The 23,246-nt window shown below is 43.3% G+C and overlaps 1 long non-coding RNA gene across 1 annotated transcript; it reads right to left on the bottom strand.

Moving 5' to 3' along the window:
* Positions 1–289: 289 nt before the first annotated feature.
* LOC140913404 (uncharacterized) lies at positions 290–21,953 on the bottom strand. Its single transcript, XR_012159577.1, has 3 exons — positions 21,371–21,953; positions 908–1,036; positions 290–474 (listed from the first exon to the last, which is right to left on the bottom strand). It is a non-coding gene; the product is annotated as an uncharacterized lncRNA (long non-coding RNA).
* Between the last annotated feature and the right edge of the window lie 1,293 nt (positions 21,954–23,246).

The raw sequence follows: 23,246 nt of genomic DNA, 5'->3' as shown, positions 1-23,246 counted from the left end.
CTGTTAAAAGTCCAGTCGGCTCTGCGCAGCTCCTGGAAGTAGGGGTGATCAGGGAAGCTCTGCATGCTCCCACCCTTTGTCTGTCTTGTCTGTTTAAATGGTAAGCTTTTTGCGCCAGGGACTGTCACTCGTTACATGTTTGGACAGTGCCTAGCACAATGGGGCCCTGATCTGAGCTGGGGCCTCCAGGCACTACAAAATAAAACAATGATAATAACAAACTCAGAATTCTAGTTTATTTTTAAAAATGTAATACAGTTTTAGTGTTAGGAGAAACTATAATTCTCACTTTTGACATCACAACAGACTAATAAACTGACCACACAGTGAGAAAGCAACAAAGACAACCAAATAAAGCCAAAATCATTAACATGAAACTTACACTAAACATCCTACCAGGAAGGTGCCGAGAGCACTTTGCAGGGCCAAGCCCAGAATAATCAGTCCTGACGATCCAATCTTAAATGCTGCAAACTGATGGAAAACAAAAGTTGAGTTAGGAAAATAAGAATTAAACTACATCCCAAAGGTAATTTTAGTATTAGCTCACTAAATTGAGACATGGAAAGTAAGCCACTCCTTGCTCTATAGCTTCATCTAGTGGAAAAGAAAAGGCAGATTAACTTCATCCAAGCAGTTTTCAAACCTGTTCAGGTCCCAGCTTTTAATATGCATTGCCTTGGGGCCTGCTCAGGGCAGGCAGCCTAATCTGTTTTGGAGTTAGATTTTCCAAGCTGCAGTAAATTGGCTCTGAGCACTATGTTACAGGTCAATTTTTCTTATCCATTTCCATATGTCACTATATCTCCTCTGCATTTATTTTAGAATTATACACTCAGTACCACAAAATGCAAGGGGGAAAGGAGACATTCAGTATATAATTGATTTTAAAAGAGAGATTACTTACCAGGAGCCAGTAACCTGTTCGTTTCCTCTGTGCATTCAGACTATTCTGTTGAAGTCCTCTCTAAAGTGGTAACCTCAGAAGAGATTGTCCATCTAGATCAGCATTTCCCAAAGTGTGGTACATGTACTCCTGGTGGTACATGAAAGTATTTCAAGGTGTACACGGCAGAATTTTTTATTTTACTTTATCATAGGTTTTTTTTAGCAGCAGAAAACAAATCACTCAAATTTAATATATAAGAATGGTGTACACTTGTACAATAGAAACACACAGGTTTACATTGTAACTAATCTGATAACACGTTCAGTAACATCTAATAGCACAGCAGAGCCGATGCAAACCACGTGTGCGCGTTACCGCGGCTCGGGCAATACGCTTGCCTTTGTGGCATGCGCAGAAGTCATCCTGATGGATAAAAGATAAAAGTGAATAACTATTGGTAGTAATCTAAAGATCTGGCTACATCAGACAATTGTGAAGAACAAAATTAGTGAAACATGTGAACCATCTGTAAGTTTATTGAACGTATCAGCAGCAAAGAAAACGAAAAAAGCCCGCAAATATGTTGAAGAATATTTTAAACTGGGATTTTCGTGGACTGGCGATGAGGTGGAGCCTGTTCCACTATGTGTGATTTGTTACAAGACTCTCACAAATGAAAGTATGAAACCATCCAACCATTTCGATAGCAAACAAAGAATACGAGGGAAAACCTGTAGAATTTTTTGAAAATAGGCGCAAAGATCTCCAGAAATCCCAGAAAACAATTTGTAATGTGACGGGAGGTGAAAATATGAAAGCTTTGGCAGCTTCATATAGTGTAGAGCACTTAATTGCAAAGTCTGGAGCTGCTGAAGAGATTGGCGAGACATAAGTAAAACCTGCAGACAAAGTAATGGTGCAAGTGATGATTGGAGACAAGGCTAGCAAAACTATAGATTGTGTCCCCCTCTCAAATAATACTGTTCATCGTAGAATCACAGATATGGCTGAAAACGTTAAGCAGCAATTATTGTCAAGAGTACAAAAGAGTTGCTACTATGCACTGCAAGCGGATGAATCCACTGATATTGTGAATTTAGCTAATCTTTTGTTGTTTGTCAGATATGAGCTGAATAATGAAGTCCACGATGATATTTTGTTCTGCCAACCTATGCCAACACCTGCAACCGGAGAAGCTATTTTTAAAGTTATTGATGACTTTATCAAAACTAATGACTTGGATTGGAGTAATTGTGTTGGAATAAGCACGGATGGCGCCAGAGAAAGGAGTTTGATGACTGGTTTGAAGAAGGGAGTTGTTGCACGTACTCAAGCTGTTGCACCAGAAGCAAAAATCGACTCATTGTTGCATTCACAGGGAAGCACTCGCACCCAGAACATGCAGGCAGATCTAAAGCAAGTACTGGATGAAGCTGTGAAAATAATCGATTTTGTGAAAGCCCGCCCTCTGAACACCCGGCTGTTTTCTCAGCTTTGTGATGAGATGGGCAGTGATTACACACACCTCCTATTTCACACTGAAGTGTGTTGGCTTTCACGTGGAAAAGTTCTGAATTGCCTGTTTGAGCTGTGAGAAGAACTGCAAGTTTTTTTAGATGAAACCTTTAACCTGTGAGACCGTATACACGACTGGAAATGGCTATGCAAACTAGCATATATTGCAGATATCTTTGCTCATTTAAACAACCTCAATCTATCTTTGTAAGGGAAACTCATATCCATATTCCATGTTCAAGACAAAGCGAGCACCATGGTCGCAAAATTGAAACTGTGGCATAAACATCTTAGTCGTTGTGAACTGGATTCCTTTCCATTTCTTCATGACTTAGTAATAAACTTGACTAACGAACTTGATAGTGATGTTTTGCAAACCATGAAGCAGCATTTGGAAAGCTTGCAGAAAGATCTTTGTAAGTATTTCCCTGAACCGGACTGCACCTTTGAATGGATAAGGAACCCTTTTATCATCAATGTTCAAACATTGCCAAATAACCTCTCTGATTCAGAAGAACAGCTCTTGGAGCTGGCTTCAGATAGCTTCCTGAAAACAAAATTTGAGCAAAATACACGAACGTCATTTTGGCTGGGGGTTAGCTCTGAATATCCAGCTCTATCCGACAAAGCTGTCAAGTATGTTCTGCCTTTTCCCACCTTGTATTTGTGTGAGATCGGATTCTCTACTCTGGTTGGCATCAAACCAAAAAAATGAAATCATCTTATTGACGTGGAGCCCCATCTTCATCTTAAGATCACAAACATTGACCCAGATATCCCTGCGATAGTGTCTGGTCAAAAGCAGTTCCATCCCTCACATTGAATAATTTGGTTTGTACTGAAACTTTTTCAATACCGAATGAGTAAGTATTAAAACTAGTGCTTTCTTCACTAACCTAATCAAACCAGCGTATTTTAATTTCAGAATGCTATGAATTCACCATATATATTATATACATACATATACACACATATATATACACACACACACACGCTGTTCTGCCAGACTGTTGATTCGCTTCTATTATTTTAATTATTTATAGTACTATTTCTATATGTAATTATTATTTCTATTAAAATTTTTGTTTCAACTGTATGTAATATAATTTTGTATTTCTAATAACATTTAATCCAGAAGGAAACAAATTAGGAGTGTGTTATAAAAATGTGGTTACCACCGCCTGCCAAAATTATCTTCACCGGAGAAGGGGAACGCCGGTAAGACGAATGTCTCAAAAGGAGTATGCAACTGTTGTAAGTTTGGGAAACACTGATCTAGATCAACAACAAACTCCTTAATCCTGCACTAAAATTCACACTTCCTGCCTACCTTCCCCTCTACCCTGAGTTCTCTATGTAAACAGGAGCCTGTGGTTCAGGAGAGCAAACTGAGGTGGCTGGTGGCCCAGCAGATGCACTCTCTTATAAAGCCTTGGGTACTGAACATTCAATACCATGAGAGGGTGCTCAAGCATCCCGCAACAGACATGGCTTTGAAGAGGGCTCTGTAAACTCGGTGCAGAAGCACAAAACCCCACATGTGAGAGGCTCCCTGATTTCCCACTGCTTGGCCCCATGGAACAGTGCAGGGAGCCGCCCTGTAATTCAGTTGACTCCCCCGCTGTGAAGGAATCTGTTGAGGAAGAGGCAGCTGCAGATATCACCCAGCAGACAGGGCAACACAAAAAGAAAAGTTGGGTGCAGAGTGCAGCAAAATGGCAAAGTGCTGAAGTCTCTGGCACTTTGGAAAAATGCCAAATTCTGCAACCACAGAATAGCAATCACAAGCTTTTCTTCGCAAGGGCAGGAAATAATTTTTACACGAAAACTGAAATTCTGGAGCAAGATTCTGCCACAAGAGGTGGCTTCCTTGTCTGAAGAATACATGTCACTGGCATAATCCATGCAATTACGCTGCACAGGAAAGTTAGGGTGATGATATTAAGTTTATTTATAAAGAGGGAGGGCGGGGCTCTGTTGTGACTTTTAGTCACAGCTCTGTATAGTGGGTGAGGAGCAGCTATCCCATCCCAGTGGGAGTGCTGGAGGCATTGTGCTTCAGTAAGGCACAATGCTTCCTGGGACTTCTAGTTGCCCAGGGGAGCAGACCTCCTGCTACTCCCCCAAAAGGGATGCAGCATGCTTTCTCTTTCACACTCAGCCAGATCTGCTACCTATTGTTTGTGGGAGTAGGGTTGTCAAATTTCTAACTGCAGAAAACCGAATACTCTTGTCCTGCCCCAAGGCCCAGACCCCACTCCATCCCCCCTCCTTCTGTCACTCACTCTCTCCTACCCTCACTCATTTTCACCAGGCTGAGATAGGGGGTTGGGATGAGGGGCTTGGAGTGCAGGAGGGGGCTTCGGGCTGGGAGGTGGGGCCAAGGGGTTTGGAGTGTGGGAGGAGGCTCTGGGCTGGGGGCAGAGGGTTGAGTTGTGGGAGTGGGTTCGAGGTGCAGGCTTCAGGCGGCACTGACCTCAGGTGGCCCCGGCATTTCCCGGGGACAGAGGAAGTCTGCACGGAAAACAGCAGCAGCATGTCCCTTTGGCTCCTAGGTGGAGGAGTGTCCAGAAGGCTCTGTGCACTGCCCCAGCCCGCAGGCGCTGTCCCCGCAGCTCCCATTGTCCATGGTTCCCGGCCAATGGGAGCTGCAGCCAAGCGGACTTTTAGTGGCCCAGTTGGCAGTGCTGACCAGAGCAGCCAGGGTCCCTTTTCAACCTGGCGTTCTGGTCAAAAACCAGATGCCTGGCAACCCTATGTGGGATACATAGCTTTCTTTGTCCCAGTTCTTCCCACCCTTGGAGTGCTAGCAAGGAGCAGTCCCCTCTGCTCTGGAGAACACAAGGACTGCAATTGTGGCCATTGTCTGCCCAGGGAGCACAGAGGACATGTGGGGGAGAGCCTTACTTTTGCTCTCAGAAGCTAGCAACAATCTGGCCCATAATCTCCACTTCAAAGGTGCTCATGGCATTGTGCTGTAGTACAATGAAAACAGAAAATATCATACTGTCACCCTCCTGAAACTAGATAAGAACAACCAATGGGGAAGGAGGTTTGACACAAGAAAAATAAGGCCAAACAAAGGCAGAATAATAGGAGTGGGAAAGGTTATCAATATGAGTTCAATACCCACCTCTGGGGAAGCAAGATCTCTGCATTCTCAACTGTTTGCAGGCAGACTCCGGCAGGTTTAGCAATCCACTGAAGTGTTTAAAACATTCCACATCAAGATGAGGATGTCATCTGACAAGTAAATTTTTCTTTGAATGAGGGTTCCTTACGTGGGCTCCACTCTGAGTGTGAATGTGCTCCAGATGCCTGAGACCAGAAGATTTTTGCTAGCAGAGTTGATTTTTCCATGCTTGAGCCCTGCACCTCCTTGACCTCTGAACTGAGAGCATAAGGGGTGGGGTGGACTGCCTGCCTCTCCAATTCCTTTATCATGCCCGTGGTCCAGACAGAACACCTTCAGTGTCTGCAGCATTAGGTGGCCTTCTTCTTCTAACCTTCCTCTCCTTCCCCTCTGCATGAAGCCTTATCCTTCAGTTATTCATGGTAAAAAGGAACTGGAGAAGCGGTCAGTCTCCGTTGCCCCTTATGCCCATGGTTCTTAGCACGAGCCAATGAGGCACATAGGCAAAGACTAACAGAGACTGCTAGCAAAAATCTTCTGGTCTGAGGTGCATGGAGCGCATGGGAATCCAGAGTGGAATATACTAATAGGGACCACAAGTCTTGAAGAACTCCAGTTACTGTATGAAGTAACCTTTCCTTATTGCTATTCCTTATGTCTCTAGTGTGAGAAGTTACAATAGTATTTTTTCAAATAGAATACGGTATTTTGACTGTTCTGATTCCTCTTAGCTTACTGGTGGGGGAGGGAAATGTCTCTTGGGAAACTTCTCCATGAGACTGTTAGGTGTTGTAAGTTGGAATGGCATCTTGCCAAGGAGGTAGTTTTGGCTTATGATGATGATTGTGAAGCAGTTTTCATAGTAATGTGCTATGCTTTCCAGCACACAGCCTATTGGAACATATGGCCCTATATGCACAATCTGGATATGAGGGTAACAACTTCCTGTAAAAAAAGGAAATAAGTTTGTATTGGCAGGGAGATTAACTAAATAAGATATGTTAGATCCCTGCACCAAGCTAACACATTAGAAAACTATCTCATTATAGTAAAATGTAGTAAAGTAGGCAGTTTCTCACCAAATGTAGAATCAGTGACTACAAACTCGAGGTGGAAACTGGGAGGCACAACTTACAGTCAAAACCCAGAGAGGCATGATTATGCAATTAACATAACAGAGGAGTGATGGAAACAGAGGGTTGCTTTCTGTTCTAATGTCCAAAATTAGAGGGAGTATTTCCTAAAGGCATCAGGAAACAGAAAAGACATCTCAACAAAAAGAACTAAGGAAAAACTACATCTAACTCAGTGAGAAAGTTGGCAGAGATGGCATCATACTGCTCAGTAACCTGCCACTGGCTTGGGACTGAGCAGTAATGGCAAATGGACATAAGGGATAAGCCCCCGACACAGAGTGTATCCACATTGGATCACACCTACCTTCGTCAGATACTAAAAAGAAAATTGATTTAGAATCCAAATAAACATGTGTTTATTGCTATTCTCTCCTTTGTAGTGTGGCTGGATCAAAATACCAGGAACATCTGGAAAGTGCTACAATGAAGCCTGGATTTAGGCCCCAGTTCAGCAAGCTACCTAAGCAAATGCATAAGTCCCAGGAACATATTTATTTATCGTTGTGATGTGATGAAGCAGGGAAATTGCCCACCAGCACAGCAGGGGTTAAAGAGAGCCTTTGGGCCCAGTTAGCCCCGCCCTGCTATATCTACAGCCAATGCTAGGCCCGAAGGGGGAAGAAAAGGAGAGTCTGGCAAAGAGGTAGAAGAGGTCTGGCAAAGAGGTAGCTGCCTCCCTACCTGAGAGGAGGGGGGTCACTAACCTGCCAGCGGAGACTGCCACCAGGGAGTAAGTATGGTCTCCTCAGCCAAGGGAGACGTTGTGAGGTTTGGTCTCACCAAATTTAGGACTACCCTGCCTGAAGAATAGGGTTGCCAACTTTCTACTCACACAAAACTGAACACCCTTGCCCTGCACTGCTCCTCCTCTGAGGCTCCGCCCTTTCCCCCCCTTATCAGAGGCCCTGCCCCCCACTCACTCCATCTCCCCTCCCTCTGACGCTTGCTCTCCCCACCCTCACCCACTCATTTTCAATGGGCTGGCTCAGGGGGTTGGGGTGTGGGAGGGCTCCAGCTGGGGTTGCGGGCTCTGTGTTGGCTCGGGATGAGGGGTTTGGGGTACAGAAGGGGGCTACTGGCTGGGGGTGGAGCCAAGAGGTTCTGAGTATGGGAGGTGGCTCTGGGCTGAGGCAGGGGGTTGGGGTGTGGGAGGGCATATGGGCTCTGGGCTGGTGGTGTGGGTTCTGGGGTGGGGCCAGAAATGAGGGGTTCAGGGTGTGGGAAGGGGCTCTGGCTGGGGGTGTGGGCTCTGAGCTGGAGCTGAGGATGAGGGGTTTGGAGTAAAGGAGGGTGCTCTGGGCTGGGACTGTGGGTTTCGGAGGGTGGGAGGGGGATCAGCACTGGAGCAGGTGGTTGGGGAACAGCAGGGGTGAGGGCTCTGGCTGGGGGTGCAGGTTCTGGGGGGGATGAGGGGTTTGAGGTGCAGGAGGATGCTGCAGGCTGGGACTGAGGGGTTTGGAAGGCAGGAGAGGGATCAGGGCTGGGGAAGGGGGTTGGAGCACTGGGGGGTGGGAGAGCAGCGTTGCAGGCTACGGGCAGCTCCCAGAAGCAGTGGCATGCTCCCCCTCTGGTTCCTACACGGAGCTGTGGCCAGCCCTGCACGCTGCCCTGTTCGCAGGCACTGCTTCCGTTAGCCACGGTTCCTGGCCAATGGGAGCTGCCAGGCCAGTGCTTGGGGCGGGGGAGCATGCGGAGCCCCCTGGCTGCCCCTACGTGTAGGAGTTGGAGGAGGGACATGCCGCTGCTGCCGAGAGCTGCGCGGAGCAACGGCAGGCAGGGAGCTTGCCTTTGAAAACCAGACATTGGCAACCCTACTGAAGGAGCCTGTGACTGCAGCAGGGGGCTGCCCAGGATCCATGGAAGGGCACTAAGGCAGGTAAGCCACCTCAGTCAATTGGATTATAGGGGCCATGCCCCAAACTGAAGGGACAGTGGTAGGAAGTAGCCCGGGGCAGGTGGGGGAGGGTTGACTCACAAAGAGCCCTGGGCTGGGACCTGATAGAGTGGGAAAGCCTGGGTCTCCCCTACCTCTACAGCCTAAAAGACGGAGGCACCTCATCAAGGGAAACAAGGGGCTGGAGACCAGGTGTGCCAACCACTAGGTGGCCAGCCCTCCAAGTTCCCTGTTACAATCTTGCTGAACTGGGGCTGTAGTTCTCTACTACTTATGAAGGGCTGTGTACCTCTGCCCTCATTCTAAACCCCTTATGAATGTGCGGCTGGCTTATGTGAATCCTATATTGTAATTACCTAGTTTATTTTTTTTTCCAGATTTAAGATTTTGAAAATGTAATTAGGCACTTGTGAAAGGTGCCAGAATGGCAGCTCCAGAGTCTGAAATCCTCTCCTTATCCACAGAAGAAAAGAGCATAGGCAGCAGCAGTGCAAGTTTCCCTACAGTATCTCCCTATGTGCTGCCAACCTGCCCTGGAGGAACCACCTTCTAGGGGTGAGTAGCTAGCTCAGCCTCCATGCCCATTCAGTCTAATGGCTCTAATTCATTCAGTCATCTATCTTTCCCATATATATTCAAAGCTATATACTCTTATGTATTTGTTTTAATGCTTCCACCAATCACTATGCACGCTCAGAGATAAGGCTCAGTCCGTCACACAATACAACTTTCCAGTGTTATTTAATTATCATGTTTGCTATTGCTGCAATTTAGAATAAATACTCTTTAAATCAAACTTGGGTCATATTCCTGATATTTACAATCATTCCTACAACTGAAGGGAACAATTATTGGCACTAAGTAGGATGGAAGGAAAGAAAGCCCAAAGCTTCAAGGCATACAGCAGATGATATATGTGAATTTTACAGCTTACAGAAACTATACACAGTGTTTAGTCAATTTAAAGGTAATGAAGACAAAAATGACATTCTAAAACTCAGAGGAGTCTAAGATGTGTTTCTAATACCTGATGTGTAAACTTGGAGAGAAAGTTGGAAGTAAATTGAAGACTTGAAAGAAATTAGATTACTTGAGAGGGAACTGTAATTGAAAAAAATGAGATGTGTGCACTTGAAATAAATTTATTTACTACCATGGGATTCAGTAATTGAAAAAAAGAGAAACTTGTAGAGCGGAGCATTTGAAATTGACTTGAGTGAGAGAGCAAAAGAGAGGAGTGCTCTACTGAAATGAATTTCCTGATTGATTTGTAGTACTAAACTTTGGAAACATAACCAATTAACTTGAAAGTATAATCTTTGCTCTAGGGAGTCGGGCATTATGGATTTCGAATAGGACACTAACATACTGTGGGCTGAGTGGGACTTGCCTCGTCAAAATTCCCCAGTTCTTGGTCAATGCCCTGTAATAGTTTGTCCAAGATATAACCAGTGCCTGCTTTACATCTAAATTTTTTAGGTAGGATGCTAAAACTTGCTTCTCCTCTATACGTGCTTATTCAGGGCTCAGATGTACCTTTAAGTTACAGTCCCGCTTGGGGGTAGAACTGGAGCTGTACCATCCCAGAGATAGCTCAGAAAAGCAGAACTTCTCCCAGGGCTGGCCAGTACATATCTCAAGGTGTGCAGGTTATTCTTCCCTGCATGACCAGCCAGCTCCACTTGCTGGTGCATGGCTAGGGTTTGTGGGGGATTCCCCTATCTCATCTGCACTCCCAAGGAATACATAAGGAGAACAGCCTCTGTCCAGTGCAGAAAAAGCAAATGTGGTCTGGACTGCACAATTGTGCACAAGGATCTGAGGTGCATCTTGCATCCTCAATGATGCACCATCATATTGTGTTGGGGGTGCAAAGCTGTAAGCATTTCTGTTTCTATGTAATGCATTTTACAGAAATATTCACATGTGCTCATCAGGAGTCCAAACCTGCACCACTATGGTGTATGGGAGTTCTACTGACTTCAACGGGAGCAGGGTTAGTCGCTAATTAAAGGTACTTTTGAAAGTTTCTCCAGTGCTGCATATTGGCCAACAATATAGTCCAGCAGCTACTGGGGCTTTTATGGAGCCCATTCCAGAAATGCATTTGACAGTCTTGTATCCTTATATTCACAACTTTTACAAAACTATAATCTCTTGTACAAAGTATGCCTCATGAAGTATTTGAAAACTCATAATTTGCTGATCATTGTACGTGAAGTTATGAGATTCTACTGTATGACATTGCTGAGATATGCTCCAAGTTTAGAAAAACAGGCACAAACCAGTTCCTCCGAGACAAAGGAAAACTGACACCTGGTTGAGGCATCAAAAAAAATCAAATGGACTATCACCTAGTTAAGTAGCCATTCTTTGGCAGGAAGAAAGGGGTGAGAGAAATTTACATCTTGGCAATAGAACAGTTGGGGGTTTTAATGTAACCAGACTCGCTGTTGCCTGAACCCCAGCTGGAGATGATTTCTCAAAGAGGAGGAAAAGATATAAAAATGAGTAACAGAGGCCTCAAATCACCTCTCTCCTCTCCACATCAACAAAGTTTGAAAGACAAAGAAAGCATCATTGAACTGGTTGAAGGAATCCAGCCAGACAGCTGTAAGCATGTGGTGAGAGAAACCTTTAGCTTTAAATTCACTTAACTTGTTAAATTAGGTATGTCTATATTTTACCTTTTATTTCTTTGTAACTAATTCTGACTTTTATGCCTCATTACTTGTAGTCACAGAGAGATGGATTTTAAGTACTTAAAAGCAAGTTTATTATCTAAGCTGGTGTGTTTGGACTTAAGTTTTCGGCAAACTACATTTGAGATAACTGGGTTTGTGCATATCATCTTTTATTAATGAAATGATGGACTTGTATTGTCCAGAAGGAAAGAGCTGAGCAGTACAAGAGGCCCATTCCTGGGAACAAGTCTGGGAATTTGCAGGTGTTACTCTGTAATATAATTCAGGAGTGACTGGCTAGAAGCTCCCATCTAATTCAGATGGGAATGATTTTTGCACGCTAGCAGCTAATGTGAACAGACCAGGAGTGGTGGTTCTCACAGAGAAGCCCTGTGAAAGGCACTCCAGGTTGAAGAACTGAGAGGACCGCTGTTCAGTCTAGATTGTTCCCTGGGTAATATTACAGTGTTCAGCACTTAACTCTGGTTCTACTTGAAAACGACCAGTAAAATTGGCATTGTGGAGTTCCATGCCTGGAGTCTGAAAGATTCCAGGTCAAATGTGCTTGGTTTACAGGTTTGCTTGCATTTCAACTACTAGCCTTGCAACCTCTGCTTGTGAATAAAGAATTGAGCGGGGCTCTTTCTGCCTCACACATACCCTGTAGAATATTTATTAAAAGTTGTCAAGGTGCCTTCCCCACTCTGAACTCTAGGGTACAGATGTGGGGACCTGCATGAAAACCTCCTAAGCTTACTTTTACCAGCTTAGGTTATAACTTCCCCAAGGTACAAACTATTTTAGCCTTTGCCCTTGGACTTCCACTGCCACCACCAAACTTTATCTGGGTTCCTGAGAAAATGTAGTTTGGAAACGTCTGTCCCCCCCAAAAATCCTCCCAACCCTTGCACCCCACTTCCTGGGGAAGGTTTGGTAAAAATCCTCACCACAGACCCAAACCCTTGGATCTTAGAACAATGAAAAAGCATTCAGCTTCCTTACAAGAAGACTTTTTTAATAGAAGTAAAAAAGAATCACCTCTGTAAAATCAGGATGGTAAATATCTTACAGGGTAATTAGATTCAAAACACAGAGAATCCCTCTAGGCAAAACCTTAGTTATAAAAGACACACAGACAGGAATAGTCATTCTATTTAGCACAGCTTTTTTCTCAGCCATTTAAAGAAATCATAATCTAACACATACCTAGCTAGATTACTTACTAAAAGTTCTAAGACTCCATTCCTGTTCTGTCCCCAGCAAAAGCAGCATGCATACAGACAGACACAGACCCTTTGTTTTTCTCCCTCCTCCCAGCCTTTGAAAGTATCTTGTCTCCTCATTGGTCATTTTGGTCAGGTGCAAGTGAGGTTACCTTTAGCTTCTTAACCCTTCACAGGTGAGAGGATTTTTCCTCTGGCCAGGACGGATTTTAAAGGGGTTTACCCTTCCCTTTATATTTATGACACAAGTGAAGTCAGGTCTTCAATGACACCTGTGGATCCTCATTGCCATTGGTGGTTTTGGATAGATATAATTTATTAGTCCTGTAATTGGAACTTTGTAAACACTACTGTTGAGGATGCACAAGAGGGAATAGAATCTTCAACTCACTCCCACCTACCTGTGTTGGCTCTACAGGGCTAACAGGAGTAAAATGCAATTAAAACTTTAATTTAGTCACAAGTCAGGGCATGGCTTATTCCATGATTTCACTGTTGTAGAATTCAGCCTCTGCTGCAAAATCATGCTCTAGAATCTCCGCTTTCACTTAACAGTTCCTTCTGACATCCAGACTCTTTCATTCTTAGCCTTGCAGAGCCAACACCGCTAACAGGAATAAAAATAGTAAGCTAGTTTGCCAGTGAAGTCAGCACACATGACTCTGAATATATATACAGTGGACAGATCTGAGTAAGAAGGTGCTACTATTTATTCAACACAGTTGCTTTTCAGAATAGAAATGCTCTTCTGAGATACTCTAAAAGGTGTCCTTTGGTGCTATGCTATGGCTGAGATGCTGAGTGCTGCTGTTCTGGAGTGCCTCCTACTGAATTGCACATATGTGCACTACACAATCTGGGACACCACAGCAGCTGGCTCATAAGAATCCTTTGTGTTCCATTATGCAATGACTGGAAGTAGTGCAGAGGATTGGGATGAGGGTTAGTTTATTTTTAACATTTTCTTTTTTTTAATTGCTCTTGAAATGCTAAAAATGTAAAAAGTGTTTGATTGCAAACCACTCCACAGTTCCTGTGAATACCTCACAAAGAATTTTTTTTTTTTTTGGAAATAAAAAGCTACTTCCTGTAAGGAAAAGTTGTCGGTCTACTGCAGTAGTGCAGATCACACCCATTTACCCTCTGATAGCTGAGCCAAACAGAGTGTGAGGCTAGACATACAGGAGTTGGTCAGCCCTGTAGAAGTGCTTGCGTTGTGCCAGGGCTGAGCCTCAGCACCTCTAGGCTGGGCAGTTCATAGCCCTGGCACCTCTGGGCTTGCCACATCCATTATGAAAGGAAAAACATTTCTTGAGCCCTGGCACCTTTTTTAATTACAAATTAAGCACTGCCTGTAGATTCGAGAGTAGCTGATTTACCAGAACCAATAGATAGATCTGCTGCAAGGGCTGGATTCCAATCCCTGTACCTATTTGGATATGGGCTACAGATTTCTGTTTCACCAGCAGCTAAGGACAGCTCAACTATTAACCTAAGGCCTAGAATGCTGCTAGCTGTGACGACTCCAGACTATTTGCTGATAGAATTCTGAAGTGGTTGGAAAAGAACCGCGTCTGCCATTCTCAAGCTCTGAAGATTGCAGGTGACACCAGTCTACATATTATAGTCACACTATAAAGATGGAGAACCACTCTCAGAATAATGGTGGGGGGGGGGGGTGAGTGTGAGTGTGAGCAAGAGCAAGAAAAAGTATAAAGTGTAAATTGTATTGAAACTTTTATATTTAAATATCCGTAACCTTAACAAAGTAGGGAAGTCTGTAAAGGAAAACCAGGAGATTTGTTGCCTAGCAGCTGTGGAGTGGTTATAGAGTGACTGCTTAACACACGAATTGCTGTATTTGTCCTCACACTATAACAGATTTTGTTAAAGTTATGTATCGTATTTGAAATACTATTTACAATGTTTTTATAATATTTACAATGTTCTTTGTGTATTCAATGTTTGCACAAAGAATGTGTATGATACTCTGACATTCTCTGGGAACTATTAACTACTTATCAGGCTCTTATTAGTGTGTGAGGGGAAAAGAGAGGACACTTAGGCCATCTCTGTATTAGACAGCATACAGTGCACTGCTGTACTGATTCAGCTGTGCCACTGTAAGATCTCTTGTGAAACCTCTCTGTGCTGCCGGGAGAGCACTCCCCCATCAAGATAATTAAACCATCCCCAACGAGCGGTGGTAGCTATACCAACAAAAATGCTGGTGCAGACATAGCCTTAGAGAAATTTTATCTATTTTTTCACTTGCCTCAGACTATATCAACACTGAGGCTTGGTCTGACCTAACTCTGTAGTGTAATGTAAGGCAGCTTGCATCAACCTAATTATGTCAGTGTCTACACTACAGCCTTGCTCCCACCAATGGAAATGCCCTACTACACCGACTTAACTCCACCTCCACAAGAAGCATAGGGCTTATGTTGGTGTAGTTAGGACGATGCAGTGTCTGTGTACACTGTGTGTTACTTTGGCAGTCATTCTTGTCAACCCCCAGATCCTTTTCTGCAGTACTCCTTCCTAAGCAATCATTTCCCATTTTTATTTGTGCAATTGTGCACCTCCTAAGTGGAATACTTCACATTTGTCCTTCTTGAATATCATCCAATTTATTTCAGGCCATTTCTTCAGTTTGTCCAGATCATTTTGAATTCTAATTCTGTCCTCCAAAGCACTTGCCACTCCTCCCAGATCGGTATCATCTGCAAACTTTATATGTGCACTGTATAGACCATTATCCAAATAACTTATGAAGATATTGAATAGAACCAGACCCACAACATATCCCTGTGGTACCCCACTTGATATGCCTTTCCAATTTGACCGTGAACTATTAAGTTTTTCAACTCGTTGTGGACCCACCTCATCTTGGCTGTATTTCTCTAGTTAGCTTATGAGAAGATCATGTGAGACCGTATCAAAAGCCTTACTAAAGTCAAGATATATCATATCTACTGGTTTCCCCCACCCCCTCCATCCACCAGGCTTGTTACCCTGTCTAAGAAGGATATTGGGTTGTTTCAACATGATTTGTTTTTGACAAATCCATGCTGACTGTTACGTCTGACCTTATCTTTTAGGTGATTACGAATTGATTATTTGCTTCATTATCTTTCTGTGTACCAAAGTTAAACAGACTGGTTTCTAATTCCCTGGATTGCCCTTATTCCCTCTTATGGATAGGTACTGTATTTTCCCTTTTCCAGCCCTCTGGGCTCTCTCCCATCCTCCAAATTCTCAAAGATAATCACTAATGGCTCAGATCTCTTCAGCGAGTTCCTTGAGTACTCTAGGATGTATTTTGTCAGCCCCTACCAACTTGAAGACCTCTAACTTCTCCAAGTGATTCTTAACTTGTGCTTTCCCTATTTTAGCCTCAGATTCTACCCCATTTACATTGTATGACTAAAAGAGAATATCAATCAGTGCTAACTTTTTTGGTAAAAACAAACAAAGGCATTTAACACTGCATTTTCTGTTGTCTTTCCCTCAGAGTAATGGGGCTACTTTGTCCATGTCTTCCTCTTGCTTCTAATGTACTAGTAAAATGTTTTCTTGTTACCGTTTGTCTCTAGATAGTTTAATTTTGTTTTATAACTTGGCCTTTCTAATTTGCTACCGCCATGCTCATGGTGGTGCGGTTTTTTAGTTTTTATGTTCAACCTTCATAATTTGACCTAGTTTCCACTTTTTGTATGACTTTGAGTTTCACTTTGGTGAAGATCTTCTGATTAAGCCACGGTGGTTGCTTACCATACTTCCTATCTTTCCTTTCTTTGTGCCCTTAAGGTCTCTTAAACTCCCATATCTCCTGAACACACTCATCCTTTAGACTTGCTTGCCACAGGATCCTACCTACCAATTCTGAGTTTGCTAAAGTCTGCCTTCTTGAAGTCCATGGCCTTTATTCTGCTGTTGTCCCTTCTTCCATTTCTTAGAATTATGAAGTCATCGTTTCATGATCACTTTCACCCAAGCTGCCTTCCACCTTCACATTCTCAACCAGTTCCTCTCTATTTTTCAGAATCAAATCTAGAACAGCCTTTTCACTAGTTGCTTTCTCTGCCTTCTGTAATAAGTTGTGTCCAATGCATTCCAAAAACTTGTTGTGTCGTCTGTACCGTGCTGTATGTTCCCAACAGATGTCTGAGTAGTTGAATTCCCCCTTCGCTACAAAATCCTGTGCTTTGGATGATTTTGTTTAAAAGGGGGGAAAAAGCTTCATTTGCCTCTTATTCCTGATTAAATGGTCTACAGTAGACATCACCCTTGCTTTTTACCACGTATAACCTTACCCAGAGACTTTCAACAGACTTTCCCACTTCTGTCTCAACCTGATATGTCCTTTAATAAAAGAATACCATAGATTCATTTTAAGGCCAGAACGGGCCATTATGACCCCTCTAGTCTAATCTTTTGTATTACACAGACCATAGAATTTCACCCAGTGATTCCTACATCAAGCCCATATCTTGTGGTTGAGCTAGAGAATATTTTTAAGAAATCATTTAGAAAGTGGTGGTTATCTTTTCAATTGGTAGGAAAGGGAAAAATGTAAATTGGAAGGTAAGAGTACTATCTCAGATTGTTTTGGCTATGTAAAGGCCAACTGGGGAAACTACTAAACACTTTTAAGCTTTATCATAAGTAGTTAACAAGCTGCAGTAAGCAGTCACTGTTGAAAGCTCTGTATTGTCTACAGAGTTTGCAGCTTTGTTAATTTTTTTAAATGAACTGATTTTAATTTAGCAACGGACCCAATAATATGAACCAGAATAGTATAAGAAGAATAATAGTAGAAAGGTATAGAGGCTGCTACCTTTAGGATGATAGGTCAAATCCAGGTAAGATCAAGTAATTGAAAATCACTATCGAATGATGTTTTTGAAATCATTTTGTGATAAAACCACCCTGACAATCTGCACTTTTGTTGGCAGTGTTCATGTACAGCTCATGGAGACTGTTACCTTCACCTCTCTGTTTGCAGCATACTGACAAATCTGTATGGAGGAAAGTAGGAGGCTGTACCTGATCTGTCTCTACGTACCGAATGTCAGTCTCCAGTGCTGCCAATCAAGCACCTTTTGCAAGCGCTAAATTTACGGGGGGAATAATTTAAGTGAAAAAGAAGGCATGGAAACGATGAGCATACCTGTAATTCAGAGACTTAAGTATAACTCTTTTAGTTGGCAAAATTTACTTAAACCATTTCCCGCCCCCCCTCAGTACAGTGGAGGCTGTACACTGCTGGTTCTAATCCTGCATCTGCCACTGACTTGCTGTGTGTCCTTGGGCAAGTCTGATTTCCTATCTGTACCTCAGCTTACTCATCTGTAAAATAGAGAGATGATACTTACCTTTTTGCAAAACACTTTGAAATCCTCAGATAAAATGTGGAAAGTACTCATTTCCTGAATGTTTAGAAAATAGTGCATTTCATTGGCAGGATGGGGTAGTGTGATGAATAGAACTAGAAAGAGGGGCAGGATTTAAGAGGAATCTATCTGGTATTACACCAGGGATTTGGGAATGCATGCTGTTGCTAGGTTTCTACCTGACAAAGACAAGTCTGCCAGCATGTAACACTGACCTCCATGCATGCTCACTAAAGACCTTCCTCCTACAGCTCCACCTGGATGCTGAATCACCTATTGCTAATTAGGTTATTCATAAGTGTTTTCCCCTGTTTAAAGTCTAATTGTGGAGACACAGACAATATAAATAACTTCCACTGTAGGAGACATGCCAATACTACAACTCTGGTGTCTTTGGGAAGTATGTTCTCATAGGTTATTATTTGTGTACCTAAGTAGCCATAAAAATACATTTCCCCTGCTAAAAACTATCACTAAACAGAAAAATGTGCCAACCAGACTTCTTTTTACAGACTCTCAGAAACCTCTAATGACAACTGAAACTACTCATTTATTTGCTGTGCAAAACATTGAGAGCTGAAATAGAACTGAAAGACGGACATTCTGTTCTGTGTGTGTCTACCTCTCTTTCTCCTGTTTTCTTCAGTGCCATTCTCCACACATGGAAAGACTTCCCAATGCCTCAACACCAGGCACCCAGCTTCTCTTAATTCAAATTCCCTCCTTAAAACTCAGTTCTTTCCCAAGGTTTAAAAAATACTAACCTCTGCCCATTTAAAAAAAATGCAGCAGCTGAATTGCTGACAGCTGCCCTTCATTGAAATACAGACGTTGTAAACTGCTCTTTGACCAACTTCCACAGTCTTCCAGTGCATCTTGTGCTTTCTGTCTATTGAAATAGTAAGTTCTTGGGGGCAGGTCTGGTATCTTTCTGTGCATTATACCCAGCAAAGCATACCAAAGGCACTTAAATAGTTTATGGAAAAGGACATCTTCAGAATCCATTCTAACAATTAAGGCTCATTTCATTCAAAATCATGGGCAGATTAATTCTCTCCCCCAACACAGGTGGAAAAGCAAAACTGGCTGCATCTTTTATACTGTATCCAGGAGGCTGGGGAGTTGGGATCCAGAGCAGCTATGGTCCCATAGTTAAGAGTGCAGCCAGGTCCTTTTAGAAGCCTTTATTAGTGTCTAATGTTCCTCTAGTTCAATAACAGCTTGATAGTACAGCTATGGATTTTCCATATAGTTAAATTCCCCTTTAAAAAGCACATACTGTACTTTTACAATGCTGGGTTACAAGGAAGCAAAGTTATGTGTTTGTATTTAACTGCAATAGTTATAGCATGCATATGAGTGTGAAACTGACTCAGGCCAGTCCTTGCTTACAGACAGCCCCCCAACCTGAAGCAACACCACACAACAAAAGCACTAACCCAGGAACCTATCCTTGCAACAAAGCCCATTGCCAACTGTGCCCACATATCTATTCAGGGGACACCATTATAGGGCCTAATCACATCAGCCACACTATCAGAAGCTCGTTCACCTGCACATCTACCAATGTGATATATGCCATCATGTGCCAGCAATGCCCCTCTGCCATGTACATTGGCCAAACTGGACAGTCTCTATGTAAAAGAATAAATGGACACAAATCAGACTTCAAGAATTATAACATTCAAAAACCAGTCGGAGAACACTTCAATCTCTTTGGCCACTCGATGACAGACCTAAAAGTGGCAATTCTTCAACAAAAAAACTTCAGAAACAGACTCCAAGAGACTGCTGAATTGGAATTAATTTGCAAACTGGATACAATTAACTTAGGCTTGAATAGAGACTGGGAGTGGATGTGTCATTACACAAAGTAAAACTATTTCCCCATGTTTATTTCCCCCTCCTACCCCCCCACTGTTCCTCACATGTTCTTGTCAACTGCTGGAAATGGCCCACCTTGATTATCACTACAAAAGGTTTCCCCCCCACACCGTTCTCCTGCTGGTAATAGCTCACCTTACCTGATCACTCTTGTTACAGTGTGTATGGTAACACCCATTGTTTCGTGTTTTCTGTGTATATAAAATCTCCCCACTGTATTTTCCACTGCATGCATCTGATGAAGTGAGCTGTAGCTCACGAAAGCTTATGATCAAATAAATTTGTTAGTCTCTAAGCTGCCACAAGTACTCCTTTTCTTTTTGCAGATACAGACTGACACGGCTGCTACTCTGAAACCTGACTAACATTGGTAGCCAAAGCAGGGAGGTCTCATTAGAATTGAGACTGTTGCCCTCTCCTGGGGTCTCTGCAATGCTGTGGTTAGAGAATTTAAAGTCAGAAAGGATCAGCAGATCATCTGGTCTGACCTACTGTATATCACAGGCCTCCACCCCCAACTTCAAACCCAGCAACTGAAATTAGACCAAAGTATTACAGCCCATCAGAAACTAGACCATCCTGTGCCATGGGCAGAGAATAGGAGGGCCCACGGTGCACCAGTGCGTGAGGCCACTGTAGTGGCAGGGAAATGATTGAGTGAGAGCCTGTTAATCCTGGCAAATGATCCACAAGCTGCAGAGGAAGGCAAAAAAAAAAAAAAATAAGCCCCAAGGTCACTTCCACTCTGACCGGTGGGGAATTCCTTCCGGCCCAAACATTTGGCAATCAGCTTGAACCCTGAACATATGAGCAAGAATCAGCCAGTCAAACACCAGAGAGAGAGAGACAATGCCTGTTGTTGTTGCTGTATGTCATGTATTAAATAATATTTGTGAAGCAAAGGGAGAAACCTTACCGGCAGGGTGGAGAGGGGGAATTGGAATGTCTGCTGAATTTTTAACAGCCAAACACAAGGGCAACAACGACAGCCTATCAAGAAGCTGTACAGCTGAGGAAGGCCTTAAAAGATCATTTTAACAGTGCGCCATTGTATTGCTGTGCGCTGCTTTTGTGTACGTCCGACTTTGGCCTGAATATGGCTCTCTGATTTATAAACACCTTTTATGAATTCGGTGGGAAGGGATGGTGCTTTAGTCTCTGACAATTCTATCTGGTGACACCCAATAAATATATTGTGATTTATTTATTTTTCCAAAAAATGTAATTTTTATTGAATGCATATACACAATGAACAAACACTGTATTGCTTGCAAAGGATACATTTCTTATGTCTTTTATTTTTAAGCTGAGATATTGATGTCAGTATCTTTGTTTGTAACTAATTTGATTTTTAATACATTAAAATTTCATCTTTCATAAAACACTATCTGGATGCCAAAACATGCTGGCTTCTAAATGATTCTAATATTCTCTTATTTCGTTGCCAGTTCATGGTTTTTTAAAATCGACTATTTTAAAAGTCAGTTCCTTTGTTCTCGGACCATGCAGAAGGGTGCCATTTTGAATGACTGAAGGAATTGGGGAGGAGGGTGGTTCAGGCATTGCAAAAGAAAAAATACATTTAAAAAAAAATCATGCAGCTATGCACCTACCTGTGCTTCCTTCCCCTTCCTCTCTGGGCTTGTCTGGGTCTTGGTGCGTCCAGCTGCATATCAAAGAGCTCCTGACTCTCAGCAGGATCTGTATGCCCCTCTGTGTCCCCATCCTCTACAAGCTGGTCTTTGCTGGGCAGTGCTGATGGTCCCTTCTCTTGGTCTTACAAGGTGTCTACTGTCCCATTTGAGGTTAGTAGTTGAGTCCCCACGAAGTATGGAAGAAGAGATCAAGGACTTCTTTTCTGGTCCAGGCAGGAATACTTGGTTTCGCTGGACCTCTGTTTTTGTGCTGGGCCAGGCATATCTGCTCACAAATGTGAATTAGCAGGAAAAGAGACATTTTTCAAAACACACCGAGGATTTTAAAGCTGGGCACGGAGGCACTTCCAGTGACTGACCATCATGCAATGGAGTTCAAAATTATGACTGGAGCAGTTATTGTTGCAGGGACAAGGGCATTGCTGGACTGTGGCTGGAGGACTGTTTTACAAGCACAGGTAAGGCAGCATCCACTGTGGTATTTTGCTGGCAGAAGTATGTTGGCTGAGGAATTGTCCAGGGACCCAGAAAGTGTGGGTTTCACCAGGGGAATCAAATTTTGGGTGTGGACACATGCGAACCTATGGTGACAAAAAGCAACTTCGTCAGGTGGAACAGGCCCCTTTCTCTTGCAGGATTCATCCTACATGTCATCTATTAGTTAAGGGATTTAAAAACAGAGAGAAACTGTGAGTGCTGACATTAAGAAAGCGATATTCATATTTCTGAGCCAAAATGGCTAACTGAGAATTCCAACTGGTGTGAAAGTTCATTTAGGAGAATCAATTATGTGGAAAACGTTTGAGCAGCAAACTTTTCTACTGCTCTCAGACAATGCTGTGATTATTCCAAACAGCCACAGTCACTTTCAGATGTTGGAGAAATAATAAAAGAACAGCCAATGTGACAAAGCTCTGTCCTTGCCTCTGTGGGTCCCGCATTTCCTGGTGGATTTTGCTAGCCTCAGAGGCCCACTGTGACCCTCCACGTAACCCTTCTCTCTCTAGAGACAAGGGTCACAGTCTACTGAGCCATTTTCATCATAAGCCAGCGAGGGAGGTGAGGAAAAGATATCCTTCCTTGCATAGTCTCTGTTGTCTCCCAGTCTCAGTAATTAATCAGGGGGCAAAAGGGGCGGGGGGAGAGCCCAGGCCCACCCTCTACTCCAGGATCCAGCCCAGGGACCCTAATAGTATCAGCTATGGTAGCTGACCTTTTAGAAACATGACATGTACAATTCCCTGGGCTACTTCCCCCACAGCAGCCCTCATTTCCTCAAGCTCCACTTCACCCTCACCTCAGGGCCTCCTTCCTTGTGCCTGATATGGTGTGTACTACTCAGTCTCTCCAACAGCGCAACTTCCTCCCACAGCTCCTGACCTGCACACCCACCTGACTGGCTGGGAGGCTTTTAACTAGTTTCAGCCAGCCCCTGATTGGCTTCAGGTGTCCCAATCAACCTAGCGTTCTCCCTGCCTTCTGGAAAGTTCTTAATTGGCCCCAGGTGTCTTAACTGACCTGGAGCAGCTGCCATTTCACTTATCCTGGTACCAGGGATTTGTTTAGCCTGGAGCTAATATATCTATCTCCCCCTACTTTTCTATAGCCATCTGGTCTTGCCCCATCACACCAAATATAGATGTCAAGCTTCAGATCTGTCTGAAGAAATGAGATGCGGGGAACTGAGATCCTTTGCTGATGATCTGCAAAAGCTAAACATAAATCTTCCTCAAATAAATTATCTAATCTATGGACCCCCTGCCCTGTACATTGATTAAGAAAATGGGTTAGTGAAACCAGTGGATATGTTTTCATCCTGCTGTAACAGAGAGAA

The sequence above is a fragment of the Lepidochelys kempii genome, chromosome 1 (assembly GCF_965140265.1).
Source record: "Lepidochelys kempii isolate rLepKem1 chromosome 1, rLepKem1.hap2, whole genome shotgun sequence".
In the NCBI taxonomy this organism is placed as follows: Eukaryota; Metazoa; Chordata; order Testudines; family Cheloniidae; genus Lepidochelys; species Lepidochelys kempii.
The sequence above is the reverse complement of the archived record's forward strand: the minus strand, read 5'-3'. Positions and strand labels throughout refer to the sequence as shown.